The 17,707-nt window shown below is 40.1% G+C and overlaps 3 non-coding genes across 3 annotated transcripts; 1 reads left to right on the top strand and 2 right to left on the bottom strand.

The window, feature by feature from the left end:
• Positions 1 to 16,220: 16,220 nt before the first annotated feature.
• Positions 16,221 to 16,295, bottom strand: Trnar-ucu (transfer RNA arginine (anticodon UCU)). Its single transcript has one exon. It is a non-coding gene; the product is annotated as a tRNA-Arg (tRNA).
• Positions 16,296 to 16,626: 331 nt separating this feature from the next.
• Trnad-guc (transfer RNA aspartic acid (anticodon GUC)) lies at positions 16,627 to 16,698 on the top strand. The gene has a single exon. It is a non-coding gene; the product is annotated as a tRNA-Asp (tRNA).
• Positions 16,699 to 17,619: 921 nt separating this feature from the next.
• Positions 17,620 to 17,692, bottom strand: Trnar-ucu (transfer RNA arginine (anticodon UCU)). The gene has a single exon. It is a non-coding gene; the product is annotated as a tRNA-Arg (tRNA).
• Positions 17,693 to 17,707: the final 15 nt, after the last annotated feature.

Below are 17,707 nucleotides of genomic sequence, written 5' to 3'. Positions count from 1 at the left end.
GTCAACATTGACCGGTCCGGTCACCGGTCATGCTATGACCGGTGTCGTCACCGGTCAACCAGTCACTGACCGGTCCGGTCACAGGTCATGCTATGACCGGTCCGGTCACCAGTCATTGACCCGTCCTCCGGTCGGTCACCTGCTTTGACTGGTCGGGTCACCGGTCTCCGGTCACCTGTCATTGACCGGTCCGGTCACCGGTCATGTAATGACCGATCCGGTCACCGGGTACCGGTCTGTGCCACAGACCGTTCCGGTCACCGTAGATGTTGACACTACCTTGTCAGTACTCCACAAAGGTAGACGCAGCTGGTTTCTACTGTGAGTCACAGACGTAAACGCGTAGTGTCTGATGTTTCCGGCTACTCCTCCAACTCGGGCTCGTCGTCGTATGACTCATCGTCTACTTCAACTAGCCCTCATCATTATTGGAGTGGACGTCGTTCACGCTCACCGAGTGTTTCTCGGCGTAGATTGCCTCGTAAAGATCGATCCCGCCAGCACTGGGAGACGTTCGATCAGGAAACATCATTCCCAGCGCCGCCGAACAGTGTCTCGGCATCGCAGGGATAAGGGACATAGACCTTCCTCTATTAGGCGCTCTCGGACTCCTAGGTCCCCTAGTCGATCCTTCTCTGAGGAATCTATTGGCACCCTTCCACGTGTGTCGGCCTCTATTTTGGCCTCAACACACACTTCAGCCGTTCCTACAACCACTGAGCATAATTTATATTCAAACACTAGTTTGCATACATATCAGGCTCAAGGTACAGGGGTTAATCTAACCACTTCGGCTGCGTATTCAGCCCCACGGGTCTCTTCCACATTGCATAGAAGTATACCCCGGGCTGCCGCTACACCATCAAATCCCAATACTTTGTGGATCCAACAGTCGCCGGGAATCTTTGTCCCTTTTTTGACTGATCCTTTACCAGCGACCGCTGGTATTCAAAGTGAGTCTGCTGACTTGATCTCTGATAGACCTAACTCACCAGCTATATCTTTGATGGTGCCAGAAAACGATCCTCTCATGATAGAAGCGAATGAATCTAGTATTCCTACTTCTGTATCCACCGGTTTCAATCAATCCAATGCTCCCGCAGATGGTTCGATTGAGGCGGGTTCGGAGTCTAATGAGGCCGAACTTTATTATTTGGCCTCCATCAATCAGGTTTACGAACTAATGTTCAATACCTTAGATGAGGACTTCTGCCCCCGCCCTTTCCTTGTCTCTCACAGCGATCTGCGGTTACCAGTTACAGAACAGGTAGCCTGCAGACGAGAGCCCGGCAGGATAAGTAAGGCGACTTCCCCAGTGGATCTCCGCCTTCCTATTGGCTTCTTCCACAATGGCTGTATTCCAGTCACTTGAGGGGGGGGCCAAGGCCAATAAGCCTTCGCCATCTCCATGGAAAGCCCCTAAGGAGCTGACGGAGGCCTAAACAGATGGCGGCGGAAAAGTTATAAGGCCCCCGGTACCCGACCCTTCTACCCCGGTTTGGACCTTTCCAAACTTCCAGTTCCTGATGCTGACATTAGTAAGCTGTCCCTTACAATGCCTTCATCATCTACCCATACAGCAGTTCCTCTTTCCCTGTTGGAAAATTGGGAGCTGAGAGAACGCTGTTCCATAGGTCTGGCTAACCAGCTAGATCCATGGCAGCCACAGCCTTAGACTTGGTTTGGGAGCTCTCTGATTCAATCCCAGAGGAGCTCCGTGCCTTGTTGATACATCTTTCACGTACTACGCAGTGTTTATCTCACAATGCTGCGTCGTCTTTGTCTGAGATGTTAAGGCTTCGGAGAGACCTCATCCTCTCTTCCTTGCTCAATAATTTCCTTTTGGAAACAGGCGTTAACTCCCTTCGAACTGCCTCCACTAAGAGCAGATTCTCTTTTCGGAGGGAGGATACAGTCGGCACTTACTGCTGATCGTGAAGATCAGATACATGCCTCCTTAGCTAGGAGCAACTCTGGCCAGCGCCCTGTGGTTTTTAAGCGCCCTGCTTCTAAGCCCCCAGGAGCCCCACCGGCCAAGAACGCTAAAAGGGACAGTTTCCCTACTAAGCGTCCGTCTGCTCCACGTCAGCCCACAAATAGGCCTCCTTTTCAGAACAGAACATCTTTCTATCGGAAGCCTTCTGTAAACCAAAATTGGAGTAAGGGCAAACCAAATGCGGACAAGAAGTCATTTAATCCTTCTTCCGGCAAGGGTGGACCTCCAAAAGGTCAGCCGTAGGTCATACCCCTTTCTACCGCCACAACCTCCGATGCCGGAGGTACCAGTCGGGGCCAGACTATTGCACTTCGCAAATCGATGGCTCCAAATAACTTCGGACGCGTGGGTTCATTTTCTTGTCACCCAAGGCCTCACTTTCAGTTCGAAAAAAGGCCCCCACTCTCTTGCGTCCCAATAGATCTGGTATCTCCACATCCACAACTTCCAGACTCCATTCTCGGACTCCTGGAAAAACAGGCGGTAGAAAGGGTTCACGACCCTTGTTCTCCAGGATTTTACAGTCGCCTTTTCCTTGTTCAAAGAAAAGCGGCTCCTGGAGACCAGTCATAGACTTAAAAGTGTTCAACACGTTCTAGTCAAACCTACTTTCAAGATGGAGTCTCCTGCCTTCATTCGGCGCTCCATCAAACCCATGCACTGGGGGGTTTTCTTGGACCTGGAAGATGCATTCTTCCATGTTCCTATCCATCCCAACTACGGAAGTACCTGCGCTTCTCCTTTCGAGGCCAGGTCTACCAGTTTCGGGCGATGCCCTTTCGATTGGCCACAGCTCCACGAGTTTTCACCAAACTGATGGCCGCAGTGGGCGCACACCTCCGATTACACGGGGTTCAACTGCCTCAGTATTTCGACGATTGGCGCTTACACCAGCTCGATCGTCGACTGCTTCTGCTACACCTAGAGTTCTCTTGGAAGGAGCTCCTCTCTTTAGGACTCCTCAATGCAGCCAAGTCAGACCTCATTCCCTCTCAGGATTTCATATTCGTGGGAATGAATTTTCTGACCCACATTAATCGGGTCAGGGGTCTCACCGCAACGTGAATCAGACCTCCTTTTGAAGGTCAGATGGGTGCTGTCCCAATCTCATATCATAGCTCAAGATTTCCTCTCACTCAACGGTATCCTGAGCTCTGTAGCAGACTTCGTGCAGTTGGGACGTCTCTTCCTACGTCCTCTTCAGCACTATCTCTCAGCTCGCTGGAAATGGTCTCCAGACAATCTGCTAACACAGATTCCCATCCTTCCGTCCTTAGTCCCCCACCTTCAATGGTGGCTAGACGAGGAGACCCTGTTGGCAGGAGTACCGCTTCTTCCCCCGCAACCTTCTTTACATCTCATAACGGATGCGAGCATGGAAGGTTGGGGCGCTCACCTGGAACCCCGCAGCCTGACATTATAAGGATTGTGGTCTCCTCAGGAGTCTCACCTGCACATAAACAATCTCGAAATGCGAGCAGTCTAGCTGTTTCTCAATTCCAATCACATCTTCGGCACTCCTGTGTGATGGTATCGACAGACAACACATCAGTCGTGGCTTACATCCAGAAACAGGGAGGTTCACACTCTCACTCCCTGTATATGGAAACAAGGAACTTACTTGTTCTTTGCAAGAGCCTCAACGTCTCTCTCTTGTCCAAACACATACCAGGGTGTCTCAACGCCCTGGCGGACGGTTTGTCTCGCAACACCAGTTACTTCCATCGGAGTGGACACTTCATTAGGAAGTGGCCAACCAGCGTTTCCTCACATTCGGTTATCCACTGGTCGACCTGTTTGCGACCAGAGACAACCATAGACTTCCTCTGTATGTGAGTCCAGTGTACGAACCAGCAGCGTGGGCGGTAGACGCGCGTTCGTTCGATTGGGATCAACTGGACGCTTACGCTTATCTCCCACCCATTCTAATTCCCCAAATCTTAGGGAAAATCAGTGTGAGCTCTTGCCGGATCCTCCTGATAGCCCCTTGGTGGCCCAGGAGATCCTGGTTCAACGACCTTCTCGGTCTCCTGTGCGAATTTCCCAGGGAACTCCCGCACAGGTCAGATCTCCTATCTCAGAGAGGCAGACTTCACGTGGATCCAGACATGTTCCACTTACACGTCTGGCCGTTATCAGGCAATCCCTGCAGAAGAAACGCTTTTCTGTCAGGGCTTCAACGCTCGTTGCCTCTGCAAGGAGAAAGTCCACCAGAGCAGTCTATGATGCTCGCTGGAAACTCTTCTCTAATTGGTGTGTTCGAGGGAAAATTGATCCCCTCAATCCCTCTGCTAGACTCATAGCGGATTTTCTAATCTATCCCTTTGATGATAAGAAAATTTCTCTTAGCTCCATCAAAGGATACAGATCTGTGCTTTCGCATACATTGGCTTTTCGTAAGTCATCACAAGTCTGTGCTGACCCAGCCATTTCGGAACTGATCCGAGCCATGGAACTTAAACGTCCTGTGTCTCGTTCTCTTACCCCAAATGGGATTTGGCTTGTGTTATTGGATCGCTTATTAAAGCTCCCTATGAACCCCTTAATCAGGCTTCTTTACAGTTCCTAACCTGGAAGACCGTTTTCCTTCTTACCATGGCTTCATTCCAACGTAGAAGTGAAATTCATGCTCTTTCTATCGAAGAAAGCCATCTTCGTTTTGATTCCTCCGATGGCTCTGTCACTTTGTTGTGTCAGCCAGGATTCCTTGCTAAAAAACAACTCCCCTCAATGGCTTCTTAACCCTTCAAGGTCCCAAGTCTTTCTAGAACTTGTGGAAATGAAGATGAAGATAGACTCCTCTGCCCTGTCAGGTCTTTGAAGTTCTATCTTAGTAGAGTTAAGTCTATTCGAGGTTCTCGCAAGAGACTCTTCATTCCCTTAAAAGGGGGGGGGGGGCGATGTGTCTGCGGCTTCTATTTCCCGTTGGGTAGCCTCGACTTTAAAAAGGGCTTACTCTTCTCTTTCTTCAAGGGATTCATCCCTTTTTAAGATTAGACCGCATGAATTACGAGCAATGTCGGCTTCGTGGGCGTATATTAATCATACCCCACTCTCTGACGTGCTTCAAGCTGCTTTCTGGAGGAATCAGACCACTTTTTCATCTTTTTATCTTCGTTCTCTGGAGTGCCAACAGGACAACTTGTATTTGTTGGGCCCCCTTGTGGTTGCACAAACGGAAGTATCTTCTACGGCATAGGTATATTACGCTTATCCGTGAATTAAGTTAATACCGTAATAACGAAGATTAGCTGAGAACCCGAGATATGGGTTCCGCTGTGATGGGGAGATTTTCGCGAACCTTCCCGCCGCAGCTGCAAAGTCAGCAATTAGATAGCAGGTAACGTAATTAAGCTATTAAAAACAAATTTTTATAGTAAAATTAGTAATTACTTACCTGCTATCGGTAAGTCCCACCTCCCACCCCGCTCTTCGTCTAATATTTTCATATTGTTTATTGGAATAAGAGTGATTTCTGGGTAATATCCCGTTTTGGTTATACGGCTACACGGCACTATGTGACCGTTCTGACCTGACCTGACGGGTTTATGAAAAGTGTGGGATTCTTCGGACAGAAAGTTTCCGGATAAATTACGATCCTTCGGAGTAAGTAGCAATTAGATAGCAGGTAAGTAATTACTAATTAAAATGAATTTTACTATAAAAATTTGTATTAGGACCCCTGTTACTTGATCTATTTTGACACGTAGCGTAGTCACCTATTCGGGTAGGCATTGCCATGGAAACGCTGCGGATTAGTGGGAACACAGATTCGAGGTGCAGTTATTAAGCCTAAGATAAGGAACATGTATATATGAATTTTGTAAAATCCGGGTCATTTGACAGATTTCCGGGACTTCGGGACACGTTCTTCATTTTCAAGACAATCGCGGACAATCCGGGACATGGCATGTATGTTTAAGATAGTTACTTGATATTTGTCATGCATGTGTATCTCATGGAGCTGCACAATTTGAGTGGTGAAAGGTCAAGGTCATTCTTCAAGGTCAAAGGTAACAAGAACTATCTTTAAAAAAGATATACGGCGCTGATTGTGGTTGGAGTTTGTGAAAGGTAAAGAGTTCAATGAATGAGATCAAAGATAACGAATGTCTTTTTCTGTACAGTTCTTAGCTGCATCACACGCAGTAAGGGATGTTACGCGGAGTTTTCGCGGCTTATTTTACTTTATTGCATATTGCTGGTCATAAACCTATAGATACAAAACAGAAAACCAAAAGAAGAATGGAAGTGAAATAAAAAAACATGAGTCAACCGGCCACACTCGAAGTATCCGTACATATTTTAAATATTTATACGCGCGAACAAGCCTGTTTTAGTGATTTGTCGGGCATTGCTTTTTGATTTAATTATTAACAGTATCGAGAATCATCGCGCTCATGCTTAATACATTAGTCAATATGGTGGAATAATTCTTGTTAAATTAATCAAAAATAATATTTATCATGGTATTGTTGAAAACACATTAAGAATCTATTATTGACATTCCATAATTATATCGCTGAATATCTTTATTTAACGAATGTCTGGTCTAAAGAAAATTCCAGTTCACCTAGTTCACGCGATAGCGTCTATACTATATAACGATTGCTTTACTGGCCGCGAACTGACCCTGATACCTTGCGGGTTGGAATGCGATGCATTAAAGTGAGGCCACGCTTCCACTGCTGGAACGACGGCTTGTTTAAAACTTTATACTTTTATATATTAAATGTTCGATTTCGAAAACAACTTAAAATGGTTTTGCCAAAACAAATATCAGGATAGGGAAAAACGATACTTTTATGAACTTAAATATACTAGTTCACAGACATGAATATGAAAGTAATTACTAAATATAAGAACATAGCCTTTAAGTAGATCTCAAACGCTCTGGCGCTGGCAATCCTCTGAAAATAAAAGGTGCACGCACAAACTGTATTGATGTCGAGTGTTTAGTGTAAAACTGTTCTATATATCATGCATTTTTATTAGATATAAAATTGTTTCATGCTGAACTGTCTTTGTAAAACAGTGTTACAAAGACGCGTTCATGTTTCCAATGTGCTGGTGGTATGATCAAATCAGCCAACGGACTAAATGAAGTGTATTCATTCGTGTCTAGCCGCGGGAAATTTTATTTGAATTTTATTGGACACTTACAAAGGTCAGGTAAAGTGAAAAGCTGGCTTATATAGCTACGCCGAAAAATAATAATATTAATCAAAGCAGCGCAGAAACGGGCATTGTGTTTTTGACGAACAGATCTCTTGTTGATTTTAGTCTTTATCAATTATATGCTCACGGAATAATTATATATAAATATATAACGGGCCTCTTTAAAGACAATAAAGGCGCATTTGATTTTACAAATTTTGTTGTAATGGCCAAAATGTTTACAGAGTAGAATATGTTTTTCATGAATATCTAAAAACTGTCAATTTTTGTTTCCAATAAATCGCATAAAAAGGCCAACTCACATTACAAGTGCATGACAGATGAAGCTGTTTATTTTCAAACAACATTCTACGAAGATTACTTGCTTAAACTTCATACCTATGAAAGGAGTGTCAGATTTTGTTTGACAGATTGTCTTGAAGTTCATTTATTGTGGTTAACTGTTTTCGTGATTAGTTTTATTACAATTCTCTTTTTTTTAATCTAATTTAAATTATTGTTACAAAAAAACACCAATAAATTATAAATGAGTAGATTAATTAAACTACTACCAAACTGTCAAACCGATGTTGTTTACGTCATAACCATACCAAAAATAAATACTGCTTGGCTTGCTCACAACTAATAAGTAATACATTTGAATAGATAAACCATTTTTAATAACCGAAGTTTAATTGCAAAACTAAGACATAAGACTGAATATGATGTCATGCGCGACAGTGTCGTACCCCGGTATATCATGGGAAACAATGGTCGATGTCACCTAATAATAAATTTCTTTATTCGTAAAAATGATGCCTTAAATAACTATTGTTAATCATTAATTTATATATGTCGTTTGAATCTGATTTAAAGGATTGTTTGTTGTTCAGCATTTAAAAAGACTTGTAACTAAAACAATGTATAGTCTACAGGTATCTGGTCGTTTCTATATATTACCTGTTCGCCCCACAGGTGGTTAGCGTGTGACTAAGATATTAATTAGTGAAAACCAAAAGTGGTTATCGTGTGGCTATGATATTAATTAGTGAAAACATCATTTTGAATTATAAATAATCATATTATAACGAATATATATATATATATATATATATATATATATATATATATATATATATATATATATATATATATCTATATATATATATATATATATATATATATATATATATATATATTAAAATATATATATCCCCTTATACGTCCAAAGCTAGATTATGGAGCCCAGATCTATGCATGTGCAAAGCCAAACGCCTTGTAAATGGTTGATGCCATTCAACATAAGGCACTTAGGATTGCTCTGAGGGCCCTGAGCTGCACACCGGGTTCACTGCTTGAAGACCGGTATTCTACCCTTAGACTTGCGTCGAAATCAGCAGTCCCAGTCAGAACTTCTCTCCCTTATAGATAATATCTATGCTGAGCATATAAAAATCTACACTAACGGCTCCAAATGCCCTAACTCTGGTTTGGTAGCCAACTCTTTTGTAATTCCTTCAAAAAATATTACCAAAACGCACAAGCTCAGCAACAATCTCTCTATTTTTACAGCAAAACTTTTGGCAATTAAATACTCTTTGTGCTGGATATTGGTCAATAAACCTACTAAAACTGCTATTTTATCAGACTCAATGTCATCTCTTGAGTCTATAAAAAACAGAAATAGCAGATCTAGGCCTGATATTTTAACAAGCATTTTGTAACTTCATCAACAGTGCCTAGATAAATCTTTAAAGGTCACATTAGTATGGTGTGCAGCACATGTCAACATCAGTGGGAATGAGCAGGCCGACAGGGGGGCTAAGGAGGGCCTCTTGAGGGGTGCCGTAGATGCTGGGGAACCCCTGGCACCTACTGAGATCTACACCCTGACAAAGAAATTTGTTGTGGGTCAGTGGAACCTCCGGACCGACATTTTGGCTTTCCGTCGACATACTTTTACCAGACCCGCGAAAACCCTCAGGCCGCCTGACAGGTACTCGGCAAGCATTGTGCTTGACAGAGCCATCACGCGCCTGAGGATAGGAACCACCCCATTACCCGGTGGCGCGGGAAAGTATGTCCTCGGTGTAGACCGTGCATGTCCTAGGTGCCAGGAACCCCTCACTGCGCCCACATGCTGCTGCACTGTCCTAATCATAAGGCGCAGAGGGACCATCTCGAAGCTGCGTTGCACTCCCATGGACTAGTTTTAAACCTTTCCATTGTGCTAGATCCCAAGGGAGCAGCTAGGGGCCCTGTCTTTTCTGCCCTCGCCAATTACCTTCTAGATTGTCAGATAACTGACAAAATCTAGGTCATTGTGGGAGGGAGAGCAGCCAACACCCACCCAAATATTCAGTCTTGTGACTGTTTTCTTTTGAACTGTGTAATCTTAACACAAATCTCACGTAATCTAGTAATTGCGTTGGGTCTGTGTCACCTTTACACAGTCTTGTTTTAGTTTTTAAGAGGTTTATTGTATTACCCCGCCCTTTCTAAATCAGGCCAATGGTATAGACCTGGTAATCTTTATTTTAAAACAAATTTTTAAGAGAGTATGACGATAGTCCACCATGTACATTGCTCAGTGTCTTAATATAACCATATTTTACGGCAGTTCTTATTATAAGAAAGGACGTGGCTGTCCAGTAACCTGGGATTGTTGGCTGCATTGCACCCCTTCTCTTCCCCTTTGACACCCCACCCTTTCCCCTTCAAACTCGAAGAGCCATGTCGGACTGGAGTGCACGGTGCAGGGCCTTAGCAATTTTTGTACCTTGTAATACATTAAATCTTGTATAAATTGCCATTTTGTATAGCAAATTTCCTTATTTTTGTGTGAATCTGCTAATTTTTTTTAATAGCAAATTGCTTTAACATTTTCTTTGTGTTGCTGTTTCTGCGTCATAGCGGGCTTTGTATCTTGTATTACATTAATCCTTGTTAAAATTGCTATTTTATATAGCAAATTCCTTATTTTATGTTAAATTGCTATTTTAAATAGCAAATTGCCTCGGTTCTGTGTTAAATTGCTATTTTACATAGCAGATAAGGTACTTCAGTACTATTTCCTCTATTGTTATCCCCAATATATTAATATTTTGGTTGGATAAGAGTTTTTTGTTGTTTTTTTTCCTGCATTTAGGTAATATCTGGTCTTTTTACCAATTTTATATCACGCTTTTTTTTAACTTCCTTCAATTGTATTCAAACTATTTTCCATCTACCGTGCACTCCCTCTGGTCCTGGGGAAACAACCATCCCTACAATTACCTCCCTTAATTCAACCTAGGGGCATCGCCCCTGCTGGCTATTCCCCTATTCACTCCAGCCTACACTTCCAAATCTCTTCTTCTTTCAACCCTCCAGGGTGGCAATTTGTATTATTTATATATAAATGTATATAGTACTGTACATATTGTAAATAATGTACTTTTTGTACAAATTTTGTTGTTTTGTCTCCTTTTTAACTGTAAAGCACATTGTTTTACTCATGATTTTTATGTGGCCCTATAAAGGTGACCGGTTGGCGACACGTAAGTTATTACCCTCATTATATAAGGGTTTTTGCAAATTTCACTTTTAAATATTGTTTTAACGCCACTCTGGGTGGACTTGTCTTCTCCATAGCCCAATCCTCTTTAAGTTCCATACAGACAGGGTCTTATGTTGGAGCATTACGGCTATATTCCCTGTCTGCAAGTGTTTAATATTGAGCCACATACATAAATATATACACAATTACAATTACAATTTTCCATATAACTGCATGTCTACATGCAAATTCTATTTTCATATGAAAGCTATTCAACCAGGCTCTAACTTTCCTACTAATTAATGTTGTAAATAGTCATATTTTCCCATTGCCTAGATCTTGTTGTATGACATTAAATTTAAACCTTAAATATACACCCAATTTTGATACTTTATTATGTATGTAAATACATAGTGGCAATGTTAAACCACTTTGTGATCTGAAAAATCCTTAATTATTATTATTTGTTTTTGTTTTACAAACATATTACACATCCGTGTATTCCTCATTTCAAGGTCGTTCTTTGTGTAAATTTTACATCTCAAAACGGATTGACCTACTTGCGTTTGCGCGGACGTGAAAGAGATAACCAATCAGAGCCATGCTTTTAAATACAGTCAACCAATGAAAACGCCGCTTTATTACAGCTTTAGGCAAGACATACTTTTATTGAGTACTGCGTTTTTAACGCTTTTTGAATAAGTAAAGTACAGATATTTTTTAATCAATAGATTTTTATTGAAGCACCGCATCAACACTGCAATTTATTGTTGTATTATGAATGGTACAGTCCAGTAAAATCGGGCAGACCATATTATAGCCGTTTTCGGCTTCTTAAACGTAGAGCTTTATGTTAAGCAGTGTGCTCGGGCAATGTTTTCTAACCGAAGTCCCGAGGGTAAACAACACCATTAGTCTTTGGTCTTTACACCTGGAGATTTCATTCACGAATCCTGTCTGATCGCTGTAAAGTAGGTCACACGAATTGTGTATCGTTTTATTTCTTAAAATTTGGCCCAGCATGTTTACAAATATAACAAGATATATACAATTTCAGAAAGGATATTCATTTCTGCGTTGAATAAGACCAGGTTCATGAATATCGCTGCAAAATTGATGAAGTAATGGCTGTTCAAAGCGATGCACCCTGTTTTCGGGTGATTTCGAGTTGAATACCTTGTTGTATATATACATGTATATATATATTGTTGTTTTTTTTCAGAAAAGATGATTTTTCGTTATAATATGATTTTTTATCATTCAAAATTATGTTTTCACTAATTAATATCATAGCCACACGCTGACCGCCTGTGGTGAAAACATCATTTTGTTATGTGTCAAGTGTCGGTTGCAAAAACTTAGCTCTGATAAAACGTTGGATTTAAGTGATTATCTGGACTTGTAGAATCTGGATTTTCGTCACAATGGTACATGAGCATATAGCAAGTACTATTTGCTTATTTGTAGTTAGTTTTTATTTTAATTAGTGAATTAATTAGATGTAAATAACATCATAAATATAGTGTATATAACTTTATAATTTGTACATACATTGTACATACCTTTTACTGAGCAAAAAAACAAGGGATTATGTCGTTCATTCAGTACAATAGAGATCAATTACTGCATTGTGTATGTGTGGATAGAAATTGATAAAACCGGACAATGAAACTCTTTCATTATTGAAATCATACAGTATCTTGAAATACAGAGGCGCCCGGGGCGGTAAACATAAGCTGAAACGAAATCAGGACATAAACCAGGGTGTTCACTTGGAGAATATTAAATTACTATCGAAAGAAATCCCTACAATAACCAGTAACTTGTCAAATACAGCAAAACCTTTGCAAACCGCCAAAAGACGACCATTCATGATAACCTTATAAAAGTCAAAATTTAAGCTAATACAACCGTTAGCGGGCAGAAAAACATCAAAATATGCAACATAAATCCTAGATCTGTAAAAAACAAGACCTAGGTTTCTGTTATAGCTACAAAATCAAACTCATTAGTTGATATAAAATCGGTGAGAGACCTCAACGATTTTATATCAACTAATGAGTTTGATCTTGTAGCTATAACAGAAACCTGGCTTGGCACATCGACAGATAAAACCTACTTTACCGAGCTCTAATCTGAAGGCTACCAAATAAAACATGTACCACGTCCCAGTGGTCGCCGTGGGGTTGGAGTCGCTCTAATACACAAGACTAGCATTGAAATAAAAGTATTGACTTCACCTAAAGACAAGCAATTCACTACCTTTGAACACATGGACTGTAGTGTAAAGATTAAAGACTACTCTCTACGATTGGCTGTGATCTACAGACCACTTCCATCAAACGACAATCGCTTGAAATCAAGTACTTTCTTAGGGGAAGAGTGGTCCCAGTTTTTATCAAAATATGCAACAACTGATAAAAACATCATTTTGATCGGCGTTTTGAATTTCCACATTGACGATCCGTCTGATAAAGATACTCTTAAATTCAATAACATACTCCATTATTTTGGTATGATGCAGCATGTACAAGAGCCAACACACGTACGAGGACACACTCTGAACATTGTGATCACCAGGGACACTGTGGATACGGTATCCAACGTAGTTGTTACCGATCCTGGACTTTCATTCAGCGCAAGAAACATTTATAAAGACCATTATGCCGTCATCTTCAATGCAAGAGCATTTAAACCAGCTCCGGTAAGAAAAACTGTAACCTTTCGGAAACTACGAGATATCAATATTGAAACATTTAAATAGGATATCACAGAGTCAGAAATGCAATTTGGAAATATATGAACCTGAAACCCTTGTCCAAACTTATGATGTTCAACTTTTAGCTTTGCACCACAAACATGCACCACTAAGAACAAAATCTATAACCCTGCGACCGACTTGCCCGTGGTACACAGATGAGCTACATGACGCTTAAGGTTCAGGGGGGGGGGGATAAAATTCATTAAAACTTCGCTTTGGTTTTTCTTCATTCAATGTGGTACAATATGGTCAAACTATATATCATTTTAAAGCTTAAGACGGATAAAATAACATAAACACATTTTTGACATTCAATATTTGTGTGCTTTATTCATATTTTGGTTTAAAACCAATACATTTTTACACTAATTTACAAAATCTCAATCTAGAGTTAGGAAGGATATGCACTACCTTAAGTTGAATAAATACAAAGCTATATACATATACAAGGTCAAGTTAGCAACATTTCACAGAAAATTATTGTCATAAAACAACAAATGAGTTTTTATTCAACTGCCTTTTTTGGATAAATTTCCTAAACAAAGTTCTAAAAATAACTAAAACGTAACTACTTTTTAAAAATCCAGGTATGGTGGATAATAAGAGTCACATTTCTATTTCAAAGGCTTAACAATTTTGTTATTTACCTCTCAACCAAATTGCAAATGTTAAACCATCTCAAATTGAAATAGATTGCAGACGACATATAAAATTGTAACGGAATATAAAGAAATTGGCAAACCGATTGATTTTATATTTCGATTCCTTCTACCCATTTTGAAAGCGTGGCCATCGCTGTGCTCCGTAGAAAAACGTGCAAAACAAATCGGTCAAAACCACGTGCAGTGGTGAGAAAACCGGGTATGTGTATACACATACCTGAGAAAACACATATCTTATTTTGACAGTTGGGAGGCAACTAGTAAAACAACTATTAACATTAATCAGCAAGAGATCGCACTAAATAACAGAAATGACCACGTAGAGATATCATCACCTACCCTATTTCAAATATTTTCCTGTTGAAAATTGTCCCCCACACGTCTTTTTTAGTTTATTTGTATTGTTTTTCTGGAGCCGAAGTGCATCTCACAGAACATCCATCCAACTTCCGTTAGTTTCACTTTCGTTATTAAAAACTCCGTTTAAAAGAATTATTTCTACTTTTAGATTGTTAAAGCGATGTATTATTATATATTATCATTATAATAGTATACCGTGATGAATTGAACGGAGTTACGTATCGATCTTTCTGTCAGTCTGTAAGCGTACTATTTTATGCGCAATACTATAATTAATGTGATTCGACAACGATTGTAAACATTGGTGAAATGCTTCTTACATAGTTATTCTTTTGAGTGTTTATGAGGTCTGATCGTGCAGTTTGCAAACATCAACGGAAAGAGTACAATCCAATGCATTTGTCATCGTCAACCATTTGGAATGTCAATTAGGCGATGAGTGAGTTTTTAGCATGTTTCTTTCATTTTTATTAATTTAAAAATGGCTGCCCCCATGGTGATGAAATGACATGTGTTCGAGTTTTGATATTTCTAGATATGTTAACTTTTTTTACTATTTAAGCGTAACTTGCCCTCGTCAATGTCGGTATTAATCACTAGTTATATAATTTTCGTCCGAAATACGTGGAATAAACATGATTCAGATTTTTGAAAATAATGTATATTTTATTGTAAACATCGCTTTGTATTTTGATTGATTTTGTGGATGTTATGATACGTTGATGTACAAAATTGGTAGCAGTTTGAAGGAAAAACATCCTTTAAAGCATATATGTATACATTTTCAATGTGGCACTCTTCCTTTAGTCAAATTTGAGTTCAATGCTAGGGGTCCCACATTTTTTAAATTGAAGCCTCTACATGAACCTTAACATATCAAACGAAATTTGGAAAGAAAATGGCTAAAATCGAGACTCACTATTGATCATGAAATTTATAGAAACCACTGCGCCAAAATGAACAAAATGTTGAAATAAGCACGTGAAGATTTTTATTTAGATAAAGTAATATTCTGTGATCAAAAGAGCATGCACAAAATCACAAAACACATGTGGTTCGCCCTAGGACACCCTGAATCGTTTCGCCCCTGGGTCGTTTCGCCCTTACAAGTGGGTCGTTTCGCCCTTATTTTATTGTAATATAATATTATGGTTTTGTAAATGTTATTTTGGATCTGAATTGTATTTGTTTAACATATATGTAAAACTTAAACACAAACTAGCGCAATAATCCGTTTGATTGTAATTGCAATTGATTAACGGAAACATTATGCTACATTATGTTATAAATTAAGTATCACGATTAATTAGTTTTGCAGATGTATGATTAGTTGATTTGCCAATTAAAGTACTTTCGGGACCAATTACAATTATCCAACGAACTTAGATCGGAAGAAACTACCCGGATCCCAGTGTACAGGGAATATATAATCTTTCCCATTTTTAAGACCAACTTTTCTTTAATGACACTTGCCATGCCTTGATTTTGGAATATTTATTGGTACGTGTGGTTGGAGAAAGGTTGTCGTGTACTCCAAACTCACAGTTTTACTTGAAGGTAAGAGACTACATGAAGTGAACTTGACACTTGGCGGTAAAGCTTGGGGTCACAATACATGTATACTAAATAATTTCCCTGTATAATTTAATGTAAAAGCGACAACTTTAAGCGAAAATAAATGCAACATTTTGCACATAGAGACCCACATACCCCTACCTTTTCTGAAAGGTCTAAACTACAGTAAAATCATCCCCGGCGGGATTCGAACCCGCGACCTCTGGATTAGAAGACCAGCGCGCTATTCACTGCGCTTAGGGGACTTAAAATTTCCGGTCCATCGCATCTTTTCACAGTCACACATTCGAACTTGTTTCGGTCAAATGTTGTTCACGAGAAAATAATGTCAACTATTAATACTGTTACAAGCTTCTGAAATGCGCCTTATTTAACAACATAAACATAACTTTGCAAAAGAGAATTCCCAAGCGTGGAATCGAACCCCGGCCGCCACGATGACGTGGAATCCTAACCACTAGACCACTTGGTAAGCTTGAGCTTCACATGTCACGCATGTAGTAGAAATATGCCTTGCTGGCCGAATGCTCTGTGCTTGCAATTATCAGTGGTTTGATATCGATGTCCATTATCAGCTTCCTCGATAGTATAGTGGTGAGTATCCCCGCCTGTCACGCGGGAGACCGGGGTTCGATTCCCCGTCGGGGAGCACTTGCTTTTTTGCCTTTCTTCATATATATTGTAATTATTGTCAAGTGTAAATGAGGACAAGTTTTCGTTCCACGCTGATTGCTTCATCTAGATGTATCAACGACGATAAAACTGTGTTATATTCTATGAATAAATTAACACCCATTTTTAAAGACCAACTTTTCTTTAATGACACTTGCCAGGCCTTGGTTTTGGAATATTTATTGGTACGTGTGGTTGGAGAAAGATTGTCGTGTACTCCAAACTCACAGTTTTACTTGAGGTTACGCATGCGCAATTAATTTCCTTCTATATTACATATAAATTAGTTGAAGTTCGATATCAATTTTTACCATGATTAAGCAATGACCCACTATATCATCATACATAATTGGAAAGATAAATGCATACTCATTTGAAAAAAGGATGTCCTTTAATTCTATATGTTGTAACTCAAATATATTCACCTTAGAACAGGCACACCGGTTTTGACAGCTGTGCAGGCGACCATTTTGGGCTCAAATAGTATGACCTACTTTCGAAGCCGGAAACCATCAACAGAAAAAGTAGAGCACAAAAATGGCTTTTTTTCTTATTGCTTACAAATATACCTTCAAATTGATACCAAACCATTCCATTTGCAATGTATTTTACAAATCCTATCCAGCATGCACTGAACAATGTGTGCTAAGTATCAAACTGACTGCATGTAACCCTAAAAACAGGAGTTCCGGTTTGGGGTTGTGTGACCTTGAATGTAAGAGACTACACGAAGTGAACTTGACACTTGGCGGTAAAGCTTGGGGTCACATTATACTTAATAATTTCCCTGTATAATTCAATGTACAAACGACAACTTAAAGAGAAAATAAATGCTACATTGTGCACATAGAGACCCAACTAAGCAAGCTTTTCTGAAAGGTCTATACTACATACAAATCATTCCCGGTGGGATTCGAACCCGCGACCTCTGGATTAGAAGTCCAGCGCGCTATTCACTGCGCTACGGGGACTTAAAATTTCCGGTC

The sequence above is a fragment of the Dreissena polymorpha genome, chromosome 5 (assembly GCF_020536995.1).
Source record: "Dreissena polymorpha isolate Duluth1 chromosome 5, UMN_Dpol_1.0, whole genome shotgun sequence".
Taxonomy (NCBI): Eukaryota; Metazoa; Mollusca; class Bivalvia; order Myida; family Dreissenidae; genus Dreissena; species Dreissena polymorpha.
The sequence above is the reverse complement of the archived record's forward strand: the minus strand, read 5'-3'. Positions and strand labels throughout refer to the sequence as shown.